This window comes from Meleagris gallopavo, chromosome 4, assembly GCF_000146605.3.
Source record: "Meleagris gallopavo isolate NT-WF06-2002-E0010 breed Aviagen turkey brand Nicholas breeding stock chromosome 4, Turkey_5.1, whole genome shotgun sequence".
NCBI lineage: Eukaryota > Metazoa > Chordata > Aves > Galliformes > Phasianidae > Meleagris > Meleagris gallopavo.
Window position 1 is genome coordinate 10,927,004 of NC_015014.2, and position 11,898 is coordinate 10,938,901.

General features: G+C 41.9%; 1 long non-coding RNA gene across 2 annotated transcripts in view; it reads right to left on the minus strand.

Moving 5' to 3' along the window:
* The window catches only part of LOC109367165, a 51,189-nt gene that overhangs the window by 28,472 nt on the left and 10,819 nt on the right, over positions 1 to 11,898 (minus strand). The window contains exon 4 of one of the 2 annotated variants that reach the window (XR_002113980.1): positions 17 to 439. The exons of the other annotated variant lie outside the window; for it this stretch is intronic. This is a non-coding gene — a long non-coding RNA (uncharacterized LOC109367165). Of the gene's footprint in view, positions 1 to 16; positions 440 to 11,898 lie in introns of those variants that run through there. 2 annotated transcript variants of the gene reach the window in all.

Below are 11,898 nucleotides of genomic sequence, written 5' to 3' on the forward strand. Positions count from 1 at the left end.
CTGCCCCGGTCCCGCACACATTCGCTCCTCGCTGAAAGAGAGGGAGGGGAAGGAAAGGAGGTGTGAGGGGTTCGGGCGTTCGCGCCGTAATGCCCTCGCGGAGAAGGAGGGAAAGAAAATAACGGCAGGCACGCTTTTTTGGAAAATACTAAGGCGTTTTGTCATCCCGCCATAGAAAAGCAAAACTGTAATTTTGCCGTGCAAAAATTACAGCCCCCCCTACGTTGCTCCCTCCACGGAGCACGGGGGAAGAAGGGCTCATTTAAACCGAACCAGAGCAGCGCGAGGGGGCGGCGGGAAAAAAGAGGATGCACAGCCGCGAGCCCAGGGAGCGCGCGACGTGGGCCAGGAGGGCCCGGGCAGGGCAGGGGTTCTGCTGTGCACGTGTGGGACAGCTTCGGCAAGTGGGAAGATCGAGTGGGCACGGATCGCACAGCTCCTGGAGAAGGGGGGAGGGAAGGAAGCAGATCAGGTCACCTCTCATGGTTGGTTTCACTGCTACATGGCACTCCTACATGCACACAGCAACCTATGCTTCTGACATGTACCTTCCCGCTGTAATGCAGGGAGTCACGAAGCTGCATCCTGAAGCAACGCCAGGTGTGTTCCGAGCCCCATACAGCAGCTTTCATTAACCAATACGTAACTTTCATTACTTCACAAACCACACGTGTCTCTTCAAAGACAGACATGAACTTGAGGAAAAAATAGAAAAGAGATTGAAGCCCAGAAGTACCTGGTGCAAGGGAAGCGTTCTCTGTGACTCGCAGTCATTTGGATAGAAGTTCATGCAGAGGTTGTTAATGATTTAAACTCAAAGTTGTTACTGCAATTGAAGTAAAATGGTTTGAAGTGCAGCTGCTTCGTACAGCTCTCACTTTGTGCGGGGAAACTTAGAGCTTAGCAGAATACATAATCAAAATCATGAGTCAGGTGTTGCAAAACTAAAAAAGTGCATTCTTCTCGCATGTATACCTATGAGATTTTTGCATTTGACAATCGGACACATCGCTTTCTCACATCAGGTTTTATCCCAACTTCAGAACACTTTTAAAATCAACAACTGCTGGGGAGAACAGAGCAGCAGATATGCAGCCCACCTGGTAAGCCATTACTCCTTACACTCAGCCACCTCACTTCAGAAACACTCCGAACAACACTGCCCACTTTACAGCACAGATCCCTGCTCCACGTGGAAAAAAAACAACCACCCTAAATAATATTTAAAAGATTAAATACACAACAGCATCACGCGTTCATTAACACACATCATTCTGAGCCTAAAAACCACACATATGGGTGACACTTCTGAGAAAGAACACACACCTGCTGGTTACAATTGGTTTGCCATCTCACAGTATAGCTAAAATACATCATCTTCGCAGGGAGATTAATTTAAATCCAATGCATGTAACTGATTGATATCCAAACAGCCACCTTATACTTCCTCATGATTAAGTGTAACAGAGAGAATTCCCTCAGAAGAACGAATCCCGTATTTGCCTTCAGTTCTCCACATTGTGCTGTTGTAGAGATTTGTATTGATAACAACAACAAAAAAATATCCCAGGCTTTATTTTTTAACTCTTGCTCACTAACCTCAATTTTGACAGTTTGGGACTTCAGCAATGTAACACTGCTGACTTCAGAGGGGTTGCAGTGCTAAACCCTTCCTTATTATTATGTTTTCACCAAACACCAATGGCAGGGTTTTGAGCCAGGCCAGCTGTGCCTGCCCCAGACCTGCAGCTGCCTGAGCACTGTTCTCAGTGCAGGAGGCTGCAGAGCTGCCGTGTCACAAAGGGAAGGAGCAGCCCCATGCCTTTACCCACTGCTGCTGCAACAGCCCTTCTTCAGGTGCTCTGTGAGAACAGCTCGTCAGTAAATGCTGCTTTCTGCATCATCACTCTTCCCATCCTCTTTCCCTCTTGCATTTCTCACATAAATGAATGCTGACAGTGTCAGCATTAATTTATAGTATGTTAATTTTTTCCTCCATCATTTGAATCCGCCTTCAGGGGAGTTAAGGTGGCTGCAGCAATGACACTGTGGGAACATGGCTCTTTGGAAGTGCCATGGGAACTGGCAAGTTACAGCAGCACCAAACCTCTGAAGATGACCTTAGGTCCAATCAACGTCCCAAAAGTTTGATAAAGAGTTCAGAGGGCCAAACCTTTAGCCTGTCCTTCAGCAAAATAAATCTCAATGGCTGAACAAACAGGTAGAAGCTTGATATGTTCCAGCTTTAAGTAGTTTCTAATCCAATGCCTGGAAATAGTCTATATGGAAACAACTTAGTTCTCCATACCTCACCTGGTTAACAACACTACTCTACATACTGTCCCCTTGAAGATACTGTATTCAGCCACACTGGAATCAAAGACAGCCCCACAAACACTGACACGCTGTCATACACCAGTTTAAGAAAGGTGACCAAGGGTGTTCTGGCATTTTAAAAAATAATCTTTCATTATATATTTGGCCATATAGTGGGGAAAAAGAAAAATGTTGGCTGACCATACTTTTGAACATTTCTAGTCCAAACACACAAAAAATAGTTGCGAGTCTTCCACAGATAACATAATATAAATAATGCATTCCTTCTGCAGGTCTTGCTATTAATAAGTAATGATTGTATGGCACCTTCCAAACACCAAAGCTAGTTACACATATGAATTAAGTTCAGCCGCAAACCACTTTTGAACAAAGTAAATATTTTCCTCACTTAAGAGAAAAATGAAACAAATTGAGTAAATAAGGTTTTACACAGTAGTAAGTGATGTTATGTTCTTAAAACCTTCACAGACTATCTAGAATCCAAACTATCATCACATAATGTAACAAATGCTTGTAAAGATTGCTAAACAGAAACCTAAAAACTATCCAACATCCTCACAATGTTTTTGGAAACTTTAAGAATTCTGTTGTTAGGGTCAGTTGTAGAAAAGAACAAAAAAAGTGTGCTGAGTAGGGAAAAAAAAGAAGGCCGTTATAAGCAGCTCTTGGGCCCCAAAACTGACTATGGTATTAGGCCATAGTCTGCTTAAAATACTGCTTAGTGAAATTATTGTCAAGCAAGTTGTGTGTCCCTAGGAAATCAAAGGAAAGATATACAGGATCTCTTCGGTGCTGCTACTAGTTTCAGATTAATTTCCTACTGAGCAGAGAAGGTACTTGCCTATAGCCTCTGTATCTTCAGTATCTAATGAGCACACTGTTCTTCCACTGAAATGGCACTCCTCCCCACACATCTTAGAGGGATATCCTCAGCAGCTTAAGCTCCTCCTCTTTTCTCTTTTAATTGATGTCACAGTTTCTACACTGAGGAGTAACTATGAATCAATCCTGCAAATAAGGCTTAATTACAAAACTTCTCCTTGCTCTGAAGCGTTTAAGAGGCAAACACAACAGGATGAACAAATCCATAGGATAACAGCTCTTGGATAACATCATCCACACTTGCAAATGCTTTGTAAACTCATAACATTAAGTACTGGATTTGTAATAATAATAAATAATGACAAGTTAATTACTGGCGAGGCCACCACCGGTTTCACAAAGGCCATTAAATAATGATCAAAAGTCATTACTATCTGATGATTACCACCTTGGGACGAATAATAAGCAGTTGCAAAGTTGGAGGTAAAGTTGCATAACCAGTGGATCTCAAACCACAGAGAGGCTTTAGCTTTTGAAAAAGGCAATCACACACTCCTTCCCCAAAATTTAAAATTTTTCTCTTTTAAATGAGAAACACAGTGCAAGGGCCACTTGTCAGTAACAGCAACCTAGACAAAAGCTCTTTTTGGAGCTATTCAAATCATCGGCCATGCTCTTCTGGCTCCTCAGTTGCTTACGCCACATTAACAAACAGAGAACACTGTTAGGCATTAGGAATATTCTCCAAGACTGAGGTTCCTGTGAGTTCCACTACAGCCTTGCATCCTCAGAGTGGGTATGCATCGAGACAGACTGCATCCTATTTTGCATCTCTTACCAAAGCTACAAGCAGCTTTGTCAGAATATTGTCCAGATCCTGCTAAGCAAACTAGCCATCATAATTTTAAAATAATTTCAGCATAAGCCGCTTCTGGTTGAAATGTAAACGCTGTAATTCTTCCAAAGGGATTAAGAGTTTGAATTTACATGTTCCAGCTGCAAATATAGCACACGACTCAGGTAGAGCGATATAGTTCTCAAATACACCAAACACACACCACCACCACCGCACTAAAAGGCTGCTAGCCTTAAACTCATGCTGATAAATCACCCTAGAGTTGCAGGCCAGAAATACACTGACTGCAGGCCTAGAAATACAGTTGCTACTCAACTACTATGGGATGATTCCTCAGATTTACCAAGGAAGTCTTGTCATTTTTATTTTACTGTTACCACAGTTGGCTTTTCATTACCACAATTCACTACAGTACCTCTTCATGCCCTTTTCTTTAAGTGCATTTTGCAAAAAAACTCACTTGAGCCTGTAACTATGAGACTTAAATCTACAGATATTTGAGATGAAGAATTTCTCCAGAAAATTTGACCTTTACACACTACAACTTACTGCAAACTAAATACACAGAAATGAATTTCATATTTTGCAACATAAAATACTAAACAGCCCCTGAACGGTTAAGTCAAATGGGAACTGAAACACCTGGCTCAGGGCTATTAGTTATAAATATGAACAAATTAAGTATCTGCTCCAATGCTGATCTTTTTCACTATTTTCCATCTACAGTTCACTAAAAATCAGTAATAGCTTTGCCCCCATTTTAAGAGTGGTTTAATTTAAATCAGACTGAGATTAAGATCTCTGTTATTTTCTTTCCACTTCTAGTTAATCACTGGTTAATTGAAGATTTCAGTACAACCATGCTTGTTAGCAAATACCTGCCATGGTTTAAGACATTACTACCCACATAGAGAAACTGATCCCACACACCAACTAGCAAAACAATGCAACTGGCCTCTTCATTTGCTTCAGTAAGAAGTCTTGCAGCTTGGTTTGGTAGAAAGGCAATAGCATTTTAAGCCACAGCTGCCTGCTAAATGAAAGTGTGTCCAAGTTCTTAAACACCTTGTTACACATACTTGGAGAGGCAGAGTTTCTGCTACACCAGCAAGGTGGCAAATTCCTCAGGGAAATCAATTCTGGTTTCTCAATTCGCTAGCTAGTTTTGTGTTAAAACACTAGAGAAATAGTGAGACAGCTCTGGATCTCAACAACTGTCAGGATCCCAAGGGGCTTACCTACCATCTAGGACTGTGCATCTATCAATCTCATCACTCTCTCTGACACAGTAGCTTACAAACAAGACGAAGGAAAGCATAGAAGTAGATTCGCAGTTTGACATAAGCTACACCCTCTTTGTAATACCCCAACAGCTTAAGAAGAGAATAGAAGGGCAACTGAGAGAAAGAAAACGTGGTGGTGCTGAAATCTTACGCACCCAGAGAAAGGAAACAAAGCAGTAAGGAAGAGGAGGAGTATGTGGAGATTAAGCTCTTAATAGACTCTACCTGCCTGGTGTGATCAATTTCACTTGGCATTCAACTATGCATCACCATACTGCATGCCCTCAGTTATCAGTCCTTACCCCAGTGGCATTCAGAAGGATTTGGGCCATAAGTCAGCCTGCTGTCACCACTGCTTGCTGAGGGTGAAGCCATGTGGCAGTCGCTCCTCTAGGGAGTATCTTCTTGCTTTGTCACTTCCCCATCATACCAAACAGTAAAGAGAAGAGGTTATTTGCCTTTTGAGATACTAGGAATAGTCTGGTCTCTTCAACTCCTGCTTACAGTTTGATGAACATACCATTTCTAGCCCCTACTTTTCAGCATCGCTAAGGCTACACAGTGTTTTCATGTTTGTAGTATACAGTAATGTGCGAATTATTTGTCCATAAGAAGCAAGCTAATAACAGTGCAAAGTCTCACATGGAGTAGCACAAAACTTCACGAGTAGGAAGGAAGGGGAAGAAGTGATGACTGGAGGGAATCAGCTTATGGTTTCACGTAAGAAAGCTGAGGGATGCATTTACACAACAAGAGGAGAAACAACAAACAGTGTTACAGTGATTGAAGCGGGGCTTTTGGAGAAAGAGAAAGCAGCTCAACTGAGCAGGTGGGGAGTAGAAGACTAAAGAAAAAAATATCAATTGGGCATTCACTAGCTAAGGAGAATCAAAGCTTTGTATAGCTCAGATAAAAGCAAATATCTGCGTTCAACTCCTTTGCTCAAAGTCATCACATACACATTGGGAGATGCTGGTTTCCTTTTAAGATAAAAACAAATGTAAAGGTTGAGAAACCTGACATCTTCCTTCATATGAAGTCTCTTTCCATACCTGTATCATAATTTAAAAAACAGCTCTAAATTGTCATTTCCACCTGCAATGGTACATTTTAATAAACATGACTAAGAAGTTCTCATTCTTGTCCTGTAAAAGAGGAGCTACTCTAAGTTACATCTGACTAGAGAAGAATATTAATTAAATATTACAACCATCTATTTCTCCTGCTAAAGGGTAACACAAATTTTCTGTGGAGATGCATCTCTCAGAGGCTGATGAAAACACTGTCAGTAGGTAAAATTCTGCCAGTTTTCAGTTGTCCAGCAAGGAGACTTTATCTCTCAAATTATTTTTATACCCAAAATAGACCAAAAAGCCCATTCGCTCCCAAGGAAAAGTTTGACAGTTGGATTAGATGATCTCAGTGGTCTTTTGCAACTTCCATGATTCTATGAATGCCTTGCAAGAGAACGCAAGTTTGACAGTTTTGGAAGAGAATACTGCTAGACTAAAGCCAAGCAATGGACCACAGCAATCACGATACTGAATAAAACAGCATGTGAAACTTGAAAAGGAAAGCCAAAATGCCTTCCTTGCCTTCATCAATATAACTAGCCTTTATGAATTCTAGGTCCCTGAAACCGGAGTAAAAAATGTGGAGCAAGGAAGACTTGCTTTTAGTGGACAAGAGCCAGGTTAGGAGGAGCTGAAGCTGGACATCCCAGAAAGGTTGGAAGAGGTTCCTGAAAGCTGAAAGACAGTAAACATCACTCCAGTCTTCAACAAGAGCAAGAAAGATAGACCGGGGAACTACAGGTCACTAGCTTCACTTTTGCATGTAGAAAGCAGATAGAAAAAATCCTTCCGGAAAGCATTTCCATTGTCTGAATGACAATAAAGTCATCAGGAGTAGTCAGACTTAACAAGAAGAAAATTTTTTAACAAACCTGACACCCTTCTACAACGAGGTGACAGGGTTGGTGGACATAGGCAGAGCAGTGGATGTTTACCTCAGCTTTAGTACAGCCCATTACACTTCCCATGAAGCCATCATAGGCAAGGTGACAAAGTATGCATTAGATGAGTAACAAGTGATGTGGATTTAAAACTGGCAGAGTGACCGGGCTCAGAGAGCTGTAACTGATAGCACAAAGGCCAGCTGGAGGCAAATCACTAGCACCTCTGGAGTCAGTACTGAATCCAAAACTATTTAACATCTTCATTAATGACCTGGACAAGAGACAGAGCGCGCCTTCAACAAGGTCACAGAGGACAGAAAAACAAAAGGAGTGGCTGATACATCTGAAGGTTGTGCTGCCATTCTGCATTATCTTAACAGGCTGGAGAACTGGGCAGAGAGAAATCTCATGAAGTCTGTGAGGAAATGCAGAGTCCGACATCTAGGGGGGAATAATCCCAGGCACCAACACCTCCTAGGGGCCAACCAGGTGGAAAGCAGCTTTGTCAAGGAGGCCCTCGGGGTCCTGGCAGATAAGTTTGGCTACAAGCCAGCAATACACACTTGCAGCTAAGATCACCAACAGTACCCTGCGCTGCACTAGGAAGAATATTGTCGGCAGGATGAGCTAAGGCTGTCTGGCCTGGAGAAGAGAAGGCTCAGGGTGATCTTCTCTGTGTACGGAATTACGATGGGTGCAAATGAAGATGAAGGAGCCAGACTCTTCTCAGCAATGCCCACTGACTGGATAGGAGGCAACAGGCAGAAATGAAAAACAAAACAGAAAATTCCATCTGAGCACAAGAAAGCATCTTTTTTTTCCCCCCTCCTGTGAGGGTGATCAAACCAGCACAGGATGCACAGAGGCTGCAGAATCTCCATCTACAAAGATTTCCAAAACTTGACTGAGTACGCTCCTGGGCAACCAGCTTCAGCACTGAGGTCCCTTTCAAACAAAATATCTGTTAATAAACTAACACAAGCACTTCTCATTTCTTAAACACGGAATCCATGTCTAGCTTTATAGGAATAGTTTACCAAAGACATTATTTTGTACAAATATTACAGATCTTTGTCTTCAATGTCCCAATATTTAAAGCTGCTACTGGCTACTGAGCTGCTTCCCAGCAGAAAAGTCACTATTCCTTCCAGAACCATGGATGGTATTTTACTCTCTTGCTTTTCTTCCCTCAGGATCGTTTCCATCTGAGGATTTAACAAACTAAATGAAGCTACAGTGTAATCACAAAGCATGTAGAAGAGTGACTACTTTTTAACCTCACTAAAACACACGCATTAAAAGTTCACTGTCTTTCTTAGACTTAGGTATTTGCAAACTATTGTCATGTCTACATTGTAGCTGGAGATGTCACAAATACACATTTTAATCTCATGTGTAGGTAACATGGCCATAGGATAAAGTTGATATATATATATTTAACTGACCTGCATCCATTCTTCCTTTGTGCAATTCACTTTTTACCAGTAGCTACACAGTTTTGCTGCTTGCCCTAAAGGTGCCTATTTCATGTAATGTACACATACAATTCATGAGGTATCCATATAATTTTATTTGTTGTTACTCTTACTCTCATTTAGATCTAGGGACAGATGTAGTACTGCTGTAAAGGGAGAAACTTTATGCCAGCAGTGCTCTTCAAAACCTCAAGTGCTCACAGTGTATTGGGATTATGGTGACTGGGTGAAGAGCAGCATGCTCTTGCCTGCAGAGGGAGTAATGGACCCATGCGACATACTCTCACACACCTCTTTCCCCCAGTTGGAGAAACAAACCAACATAGTAACAGTCATGAAGCAGACCTTTTGCCCATTTCCTTGCATGCCAATCAAAAAGAAACTGTATGAATGAAGAACTGATGGACTGACGGTAGAAGAAAATACTAGCAAGCATCCAGGTGACATCTCTTTATCCTTTTGTACGTATGCCACAAAACCTTGGTATTTCTATCAAAGAAGTAGGGAAAAAAGGGGCAGAAGTGTTATTCAGGTGAAGAGAAGAAATAATTTTTTCCATATTTTATGCACTGACATTTGCACAAGTCAAATCAACAGAAACTGACAAGGGCCTGAAGAGAAGATATTCCCCACCACACCAGAGGACAAAGTCCACTTGGTTTCCTGAAGGTCACTAGGGAAACACCAAAGCAAGTGACCATTAAAGAAGGGTCCAGCAAGACAGCCAACTTGTACAAGACCTACCAATGTTATGATGTTTTTGTTGAGTTTTGATGGAAATCTCTATTACACTATATTGCATTCCAGTGTATTGAATGGAAGCCAAGAGAAAACAAGTAAACCTCGGTCTCAATAATCATGAAGTAAGATGGCCTGTATCCCATACTGCAAAGAACAGTGGCCAATAGTGGGGATTAGGGGGAAGGAAGGAGGTAGGTAAGCAATGCATTTTGGCTGCCTCATTTATGAATCCTTTAAAAGTCAACTCAGAAGGGAGGTACCGGGTTGTTCATTTACATGGAGACAAAAGCCAAAATCAGTGGCTTTTATACTATCAGTGCTGTTGAAAAAACAATTAGTAAGTCATGAAGGTTCTCAAGCGCAAGCTTTCTTGGGAAAACAGTTGAAGGTACAACAGAGATAAGCTTGAGAAAAAAATAGCATGGAAAGTCTTTCTGATCCTTCTGTAAAAAGAAAGTTTGCTTTGCAGAGAAGGATAATGCAGAAAATATGAGAAGAACTCTCCTGTTCAGAGCTTATCAGGTTTATATGATTTATACAACCTTTCAGTCCCAACAACCACGACACCATGTCAGACATTTAAGCCTGCTGCCCAAGTGGGTGTGCTAATCAAGGAAGCTGAGTCAAATCTCACCTCTACTTCCCTTAATCAACTTATTAAGAAAGTAGAAAATGCATCACAATCTCCACTGGAGAATATGACAATATTTAAGTTGTCATCTTCCACTGCTTACCACCTTTCAGAACTTTATAGCACACAGCCTTTTACCAGAGGTCCTACTTTATGCTCAGTGCCTCAATATTATTAAAAAGAATAGCGCATCAAGTTGCCTAAACTAGATAATTCAAGTTCAACAAAATATAAAAAAAAAAAAAAAAAACAACCTCACGCTTCACACCAAAAATCAAAGCAAACCCCCCAAAAATAAAACCCTACAACCTCATCCAAAAAATAGTCAAAAAGAAAACCCCACAAAAGATGCTAAAAAGACAGACATTTTAGGCTGCCAGAAAAGCTGAAATTCAAATTCATGTTGCTCAAAGTGCTCCGCTCTTAACACCTTTTGGCTCAACAGGTCGAACACTGCAGCTGACTGAAATTGTCATCCTATCACATAATAGAATATCTAACTTATAACCCTTTTAAGCTTCTCTTCTCAAGTTACCTCTGAACTGTTACCTCATCCAGTTTATTCCTCCCTGCTCCTCTCATGCTGAAAGTAACACCAATTTTATCTTTATGACTGAAGCACATTCTTCCCCTTTTTCCGGGCCCAGGACATTCTTCTAGCCTAGGTGAACACCTAAACCCTATATTCTTCCTCTGTTCAATCACTCCAATTCAAAGCTTCTTGCTTTGTTCGATGGTAAGGAAAATCAAAACAAAAATCAACCATCCTTACCAGACTCCTTCCATCTCCAAACTGCTGTGCCTTAAACAGTTTCCAAAAGTATGAAGACTTCTCTGTCCAGCATCATTCAGAACAGATTCCTTTAGAGTAACATTCTCTGTGAAACTGCTTACCGCCAGGTCTCATTAAAGCCTCCCCTTATCTCAGTGACATTGTTCTCAGCAAGGCTTCCCAAACTATCAAGTACCCTTTTTTATCTGCTCCTTGTACAACCAGGCCTTGGATTTTTACTGGCACAGTAAAATAGCCATCCTATACACAAAACAGTAAGAAGCGATTTTGCTGCACAGTCAAGGGAACCCTTATGACTTAACTTTTAGAGCTCGGCCCTAAGGGGTTGCAGTGCACCTCTTCAGAGCCTTGGACTGAGGCAGCCATGCCAGCAGATTCTTGTAAGAAAGGGCTAAGAAAGAAGCATGTTTGCGACATGTAAGGGGTAGGAATTCCTGAGGCTTTGCTCACCTGTCCGTTAAAATAGGGAACATCCAAACTCTCATATTAAAAGCCCTTCTTACATTAGGGAGAAAGTCTGCCGAAGGAAACGGCTGTGTCAATATACAGAAGTTGACAAAGTCACAAGTGCAGGAGGATTGGGTTACAGGCCAGCGCTTGTTTCCTAGTGATAAGGTTAAGAATGCTGAAGATAAAGCAGTGACTTATTCATGTGCTCAGGAATACAAATTCTGCATAAGTTTAAGCTGTTTGTACATCTCACTAGCAAGAACAAGCTAATGGTTCAACCAGCCCCAGACACAGCTTCCTCTTAAAACCCACCACATCTTTCTGATGCATTTAAATAAAAGGAAACCGTCTCCAGGTGAGAAGAGACACCTGCAGCAGAACCGACCCTTACAAGGCGCTCGCGTGACCCTCCGAGTCCCTCTCCTGAGGTCTTTGGGACATTCCCCCCCTCGTCCCCCGGCTCCTGAGCACAGCGCCCAGGAGGGATCCCGCGTTCGCCTTTAAGAGCTGGGCGGCCAGGAGCTGCCCCTGCCCGGACGGGCGGCGCTTCGGG